Source organism: Thalassophryne amazonica, chromosome 7 (genome assembly GCF_902500255.1).
Source record: "Thalassophryne amazonica chromosome 7, fThaAma1.1, whole genome shotgun sequence".
Classification (NCBI taxonomy): Eukaryota; Metazoa; Chordata; class Actinopteri; order Batrachoidiformes; family Batrachoididae; genus Thalassophryne; species Thalassophryne amazonica.
In genome coordinates this window covers 82,132,386-82,140,647 of record NC_047109.1, presented here as the reverse complement: position 1 = coordinate 82,140,647, position 8,262 = coordinate 82,132,386, and positions in this window count along the sequence as shown.

Below are 8,262 nucleotides of genomic sequence, written 5' to 3'. Positions count from 1 at the left end.
CATTTTTTTGGGTCAACTTTGACCTTCACAAAACTTTTAAAGGTCAAGGTCGAAGGGCAAGGTCAATCAGAAAACGGTTCCCTAAGAGGAACACTCTCATTCACTCATCTTCAACCACTTACTCCAATTAAGGGTCGCAGGGGGGCTGCTGGAGCCTATCCCAGCAGTCCTAGAGCAAGAGGTGGGGTACACCAGGCCGCCACTCTGTCCTAAGAGGAACAGTATGAGCCAAATTGGAAGTTTCTACAGTGATTAGTTCCAAAGTTATGGCTGATTATGTGATTTTCACTTTTTTGACCTTGACCATGAAACTTGAGCTACACTGTAAAAAAATTCCCTTGCTTTTACAGAGAAATTCTGGCAGCTGTGGTTACCAGGATAATTTTGTAAAAATTACAGAGAATATGTACATGGTTTTACATAAAACATGTACATTTTATAGTGTAAACCTGTTGTAATTTTATTGTCTATTTAGAACATAAAATCTCTGCAAAACAGTCACCTTATGTTTAATTACCCTCAAAATGTAGTTTAAACAGACACATCACCTCTTTTTTCAAACCTTTAATTACACTATGTAACACAATTTTTGTTCCTGGCTTCTAAGTGTTATATTTCAACTGCTTATGTCTAAAGTCTATGGAAAAATGACTACATTCATCACAAACTTTGATTTTATTTTTTCTAACGTTCTAGAAAGTTCTAAGTTTCTTGAAATTTCTACATAATTCTGGAAACTTCTAGAAAATTCTGGACAGTTCTAGCAGTTAAAGAATATTCTAGAAGACTACTCAGTAGTAGTGAAGGCGAATCGAGAATATTCTTGAAAACAGACAAATTTCAAAATATCATTGTCCTGATCACAGAAGCAAAGTTTCTGTGGAATAACAGCTATTTTCTATTTATTTAAGGCATAACAGGTTAGGAAAACACACTGTGTACCCAGGAACAAAACAACAATAAAAATTTGTTACATAGTGTTATCAGTATTTTACTGTATTTGTGAAAATTCTCATTTGTAAAATCTCACTGTATTGGACAGTTTTTGGTATTATGGTTTTCTGTGTTTAAACTACAGTCATTTGTAAAATGTACAATGGTATATGATTATTTTAACATATTTGTACTGTTAAATTGACACTTCAGTTTGGTTCCACATTTTACACATTATTGCTGTAAATTAAACACCACTCCATTGTTTTTCTTTCTACAATTTCTTTATGTTGTAATTTCACCGAATTTCACCGTTAATTTAACAGATTTTTTTTTACAGTGATGACCTTGAAAAATGAACTCATACTATTGTATGATTATTTGAACCGTATGTCCAAATTTTAGGAGGGTAGATGCAGAACTGTGCCTGTGAGACTGTTAAGTAACCAACAAACGACCAAACAAATGCAGACGATCACTATAATTCAAATTTTCATCTCGCCGCTGGTGTCGCTGACCGAACAGTCCCCTCTAAAAAATGGTCCGCCCTGCCCTCACGGCACACGGGTCATTTGGGACCACAGCAGCAAGTCAGAGTCTGACTCTTTTCACCCAAAGCGATCAAAGGGATTAATGTGATTATTAACCATCATATGACAAAGTAAAACCTCTCAAATCATTCTAAAGTTAGTTTTAAACAGAAACAAGGTCATTTTAAGCAGAAATGAGGCAATAATTGGTGAATCACTACCAATACACTGAAATGATGCAGATGCTCTGATCGCTTCCCCCGCCTTTTATTATGAAATAATGCTGAATTTATGTGGAAATGATTGTTGTACAAAAGGTTCAGATATCTGTTGCTGAGACAGATGATGACTAGAGTGCAGTTTGAAGCAGAAACAAGGTGATAATCAGTGACTCACTGCTGACGCTCAGAAATGACGCATGCGCAGCGAAGGCAGGGCGACACCGGCAACCTAGACAGCAAAAGTCGTGACTCCTAATTTGTATGTGGGGATTCATATAAAAGTGCCAAAATATTATATTTAAAATACATAAATACAACTCCATATCAGAAAAAAAAACAACAGAACAAAAAACACATGCAAGGATTCTTACGTTTACTTTGAGTACAGACATTTTTCAGGTTTTGTCAGGTCATCTTCATTTTAGGGCTAGTAATGAGGTTAAATAGATAAATGAGGTTAAATAAGTAAATAAAATTATATTTAAAAGAAGTGATTGTAACAAAAATTTGGTTCAAAAACAGAATCCATGCATGTTGTGGTGTGTTCTCTGTCCATGTCTGTGGCCTGTATCTGTGGTCTCTCCTTTGTCTGTGCCTTAGTTATTGTGTTTTGTCTGTCGTGTTGTGTTCTCTGTCCCGTCTATGTCCGTTATCCGTGTTTGTCATCCTTGTGGTCTGTCCCGTCTGTGGTCCATCTTTTTATTGTCTTGGTGATTGGTCCTCTGTCTGTGTCTCTATGTGTTTTGGTCATCATGTCTCATTCCTGCATTACTTCAGTTTATCACGTTATGTTTCCCTGTTTGCACCTTGTACACTTTTGAGTTCCATATTTGGTTTTTGTCTTTGTGTCCTTGGTTTTGTGAATCCCTTTTTTGGTTGTGTTTTGTTGTCTTTATATTTTGCTTCTACACATCCCCGGGTTTCTGTTGAGTTTTGATTCACCTTTTGTATGTTTAGTTCAGCACCTGTGTTTTGATCCGATCTCCCATACCTACTGCTCCATCGTTCATCTGAGTAGTTAAGACTGCACTGTTTTCTTTTCCATTTGCTGTTTTTTTTTCATTGGTTCTTCCTTCTTCTTCCTTGTGATTGTGAGTATTTATGTATATCCTTGACATCTTCTGCATATAGCCTTGTCCTGTTCATGAATTTTGATTTTTTTTTTCCCCCTTTTTATCGCCGCTTGTTTTACCTGTGTTGGATTGTATTTTGTGTTCGGTTGTTGACTCCTGTTTATCACGTGTGCTTACTTGGTTTGTTGAACTCATCTCACATAATTTGCAATTAAATCACCTTGTTTTTTAACCTTACCTTCTGTTTGGTTTGCTGCCTGCATCTCTGGGTTCATTTTGACACCGCAAATCATAACATAAACCAACCATGCGCCTAGTAGGCAGCACTCTGTACCTTGGGGCACTCAGAGCCATGTTTTTCTAAACTGAAGTAATTATTCATCAGTTTTCATAGGAGGCCGATTCGTTGGTATGTGACTGGTTCCCAGACCTGTGCAACCTGGATGTCCTGTTCGAGGCTGGTAAGCTCCTGGACTTGGTTTGAAGACCAGAGGACTTACTGCAGACAAAGCCCCCTCTACCTGAGCTGTGTCACACCTGTTCGGACTTGGAGGACGGGTTCATGTCTGACACTGAGGGAGACCATGTTTAAGATCCTGTGGATGGCTCAGACACATTGTACTTGTGTGACACCGCAGGTTTTTTTTTAAGATCCGGGACCTCTATGTAGATTATCAAGACAGTTCAGACAAACAGGAAAGGGACACAATTTTAGACACCATAGATTCCATCATTCAGACTGAACCTGACATCACAACAGCCTTTCCAGACCTTAGCCACAGCTGATCGCCCTTCATCCAAGGACAAATCCCCCCGTATATCGTCGACCCCATGGACTTCTTATATTCTCCAGATCCTAATGACTCCATCACATAGTGGAGTAGAGTGAAGGAGGATATTCTTTTATCAAAACAGATCAAATCCAGGCTTGCATCTCAGATGTACCTTTTGGAAATTTGTAGCTAAACTTTCAGGTCTTCTTTTTAAGAAAATCCTCCTCTATACCACTTCATCAATCATCATGAAGCTGTGTAACTGGTGATACAAAATGCAAAGCTTGCACTGTGCACAATTTCTCCAATCACAGCCACTGAAGCCTATAACTTCTTCTGGGGTGTCTTGGTGGCTTTCCTCACTCTTCTCCTTCTTGCACAGTCACTCAGTTTTTGAGAACTGTCTACTCCAGGCAGATTTACCACAGAGTGCCATACTGTTTGTATTTCTTTGTAATTAATGTTAATAAAGTCCAAGACATATTCAGTGGCAGCTTCACCATCAGAGAGCCTTGTCCACAACTACCACAAAAGACTCCAAGCTGTCATTGGTGAAAAAGGGGGCAACATACGGTTTTAAGAATTGGGATATGTAAACTTTTGATCTGGGTAATTTGAGTAGGTTCTGCTGTCATTATGATTTAAAAACTAAACACAGCTGTTTGACAATAAATGGCTTCACCCAACCACTAATCATGAGTGAAAAAAAGTTTTTCTGTTATTCATATTCTATGAAAAATGACCAAAGAAAATCTCAAATTCTGTAAGGATGTGTAAACCTTTGGGCACAAATGTACCGCCTCGTTTTACCTACGTGTTGGATTGTATTTTGTGTTCATTTGGTGACTCCTGTTTACCCCAGTGTGCTCACTTGCTTTGTTGAACTCATCTCACTTAATTTGCCATTAAGTCACTTTACACTGCAAATCATAGCAATGCAAGTATTATTTAAGTGTTGTGTGTTGGGGGGTGTGGCTGGACATTTTGGTGTTCTTTTCTTTTCTTTGCTCTCCAGGTGGTATGCAAACTGATTTATTGTCTGTGGAGAAGGTGCTGGCAGAAGAGTCCTTCACCCTCACCAACATGATGTGCAGCACCTGTGGATGGTGCTCACGTGCAACCTTAAAGACTTTCAGCTGAAGCAGATAATGAGATGGCGTTCTGCATTTAAGTCATGTGTGATTCAAGCAGAATTGCCAGGAACTCGACCTTGTGATGTTCGTTTGTGAGACGCTGAGGACCGCGCCTGGGCTTTTGTTGGCAAGGAAAGGTTTACTGATGTTGGCTTTATGGACAATGCTGTGAACATTCTGGAATCAATGGATACTTGGGTTGTGGTTCTTGAAAAGTGAGGAATCAGAATACGTGGATCAAGCCCATCAAGATCTAGACTTTTAATGACTTCCCACACTCAGCCGTCAGACATGTATGTGTACATACGTACATGGTGAAAGTGTCAAACTGAATGCTTTAGTTATCTCTGCAGAGACATTCATGGCTCTGGCACCTCAGCATTTAAGATCGAGAGGTGCCTGGGAAGAACTTATGGATTCAAGGCGTCACTGGACAGAGGTGTTTGGCGATGCCAATATCTTTACAGTAGAATGAAGGTTCAAGTGTTTAGGGTCCTGGTGCTACCAGTTATTGTGTGGTTGTGAGAGTTTGACACTAAAAAGTGACCTATAAGTGGAGGAATGGAGGTCTTTGGTACTAGGTCTCTTCAGAGGATCTGTGGGTACCACTAGTATGACTTTATTCAAGCTCACATTTCACTTTATTTATGCTTAAAAAGTACATTTCATGTGCAGCAGGATGTCCAAACACATGTACAACAAAGCACCATGGCACACATAGCAACTGCACACACAAGACACTCCTCCCCCCAAAAACCAATGACAAGCTCCAACAGGACAATGCATGCCCGTATATAGAGGGGGTTCAACCGAACCCCCCGCGGATTCTGCTGATTTTTTTCTGATCTGGATATCAATGTTATGTATTTTCTTTTCATTGATAATAAGCAACAAGCACTAACTGTTACACAGCTATTATCACACACCCTCAAGTTTCAATTTCCTCTGCCAGAGTAATCCCTTAAGTGATGAAAGGGGAAACTGCTAGAAAAACTTTTCCCATTGGGGTTGAGAATTTTTGCTCCCTGGTCCCTATCCTCCTCTGATATCAAACAGATTAGTAGGCTTGTAAATACCCATGTAGACACACAATTACACTTGTCTGGTTTGTAAAAACATGTTTGTATGTATAAGCTGAGAAATAAAGGGAGCTTCTCCTTCCTGTTGCAAATACTGTAAAGGTGCAATTATTCACGTGGGATTTATTATGCGAATTTCGCGAGTTAAACAAGGTCCCCAAATTAAATACCGCTATTTTAATAAATAACGTAGATATACGTACATATTCATAAACGCAAATATTAATACCGCTAAATACGAGGTCTGTTAGAAAACTATCCGACCTTTTTATTTTTTGCAAAAACTATATGGATTTGAATCGTGTGCTTGCATCAGCCAAGCTTGAACCTTCGTGCGCATGCGTGAGTTTTTTCACGCCTGTCGGTTGCGTCATTCACAACCGACAGGCAGGTATAAAGTTTGCATCAATGTTATCTTAATGTTATCCCAAGCGTTCCTAAGCCAGCCGAGAGATGTAGTCCCTCCAGCGTGTCCTGGGTCTTCCCCGGGGCCTCCTTCCAGTGGGACGTGCCAGGAACACCTCTCCAGCGAGGCGTCCAGGGGGCATTCGGAAAAGATGCCCGAGCCACCTCAACGGACTCCTTTCGATGTGGAGGAGCAGCGGCTTGACTCCGAGCTCCTCCCGAGTAGTTAGTCTTACCCCTGACCCGATTATCATAAATATGTTACAGCTGTGGTAGCTGTAACCCAATCACCTTAGATGCTATGTTAACCAGCTTTGTTGCACAGCTGGTTAACAACATAGCATGTAAAGTGTTTTTTGTCAAATGAATTGTTACTGAGGGAGACTAACAGGAGGAGTATCGCTTGCTTTGTGTCACATGATCTAGCGCACAGGTGACTGAGTGCTGAGGAACCCAGTAGCAAGAGAAGGCCAAGTGGATGTCCATATTTCAATTGGCTGTAGCAGATGCTTAGAGACGTGGGAATGAACCAGCTTTCTGCCTGGGTGGTTGCCATCTAGAACCCAAGGTGGTTCCATTGTGTCATGGATGCGGCGAAGCGTAGCAACAACACATGCGTGCAGACTATTTTAACCACTTCCTCAAAATAGCTATTGTAAATGTAGTTACATTTAAGTTAAAGTTCACTGAAGCACTTAAAAAGTGCAGGTCCATAAGTATTTGGACAATGATGTTATTTATTCAGTCATTTTGCTACCACAATTTTGTGCACCATCACAATATAGGTGAAATTAAACAATCAAGGTATACTTGTTATGTAGACTTTTATCTTTAATTCAAAGAATCCTATGCCTGCTCTGAGGGCCACTAGTACCAGTGCACATCCCCATAGTCGCATGAAGCAGATGAGATCTATGACTGCCCCTTGACAGGACACCAATCCATAGTCCTCAGTTTTCAGAGGACATAAGTAATTGGACATACTAAATATAGGCATGATTGTTCATACAAATCATCACTTTTACAGCCAGTTTTCTTCATACTAGTCGAGATGAATACATGAACATGTTCAAGTCACTGAATATGTCTCAGACTTCATTTACATCATTAAGAAATGCAGACAATAAGGCACTGTGTAATAAATCAATCTGGAGTAGCAAGTTCTCAAAAACTAAGAGGAGTCTAGTGAGCAGAGGTGGGACAAAGTCACCATCAAGTCACTCTCAAGTCATGAATCAGCAAGTCCCAAGTCAAGTCTCAAGTCATAATGACCACCAATTGTTTGCAAGCTGACTTGAGATTCAGCCCGGTCTCACGTTTTTTTTCCGTGCTCCCGTGACGAAATGAGTCAAATTTTCATGACAGGGCTTTTTTTACTCACTATTCCTAACCCTACTCCCACTCCCAACCCTAACCTTAACCACCCGACCCCTGCTTCACTCACAATTTCGTGCAGCCATCACAGAATGAATGAGAATGAATTTGTGCTGACGTGACAAAAATGAGGCGTTTTTCGTCACAATATCACAAACCAATAGATTAATGTATATTTCGTGCTGCTGAAGCACGACTTGCCGTGAGACCAGGTTGTGAGACTTGACTTCACAGTAAAATCACCAGTGTTAAATGAACATGGACTCTGGCCAGAGTGGGACCATATGTACACTGGCAGTGTTAATTTAACACTGGTGATTTTACTGTGTTGGGACTTGCAGATTGGTGACTTGAGAATGACTTGACAGTGACTTCGTCCCACCTTTGCTAGTGAAGGAAGCCAACAACACTCATAACAACTCTGAAACAGTTATAAGTTTGTCTATGACTGGAGAAACTATGCAAAGTGCCACTTTTGTGCATCATCCAGTGGAACACAGAAGACATTTCTTCAATAGCAGATGTCAAATTTCATCTGCAGTTTTCCAGTAAGCACATGCGAGACTCAAGTCAAAATGTTACCTGTTTTCTTTTGATAAAAAGCAAAGATTTACTGTAAATTCATCAAAATATACCAATAGCCATGGCACAGGAACATCTTATGTCTGGATTGTTGATGTCACTGTGGATGTTTTAAAACATTTATTACTGATTATATAATGCTTAAATAGATCCTTGTCA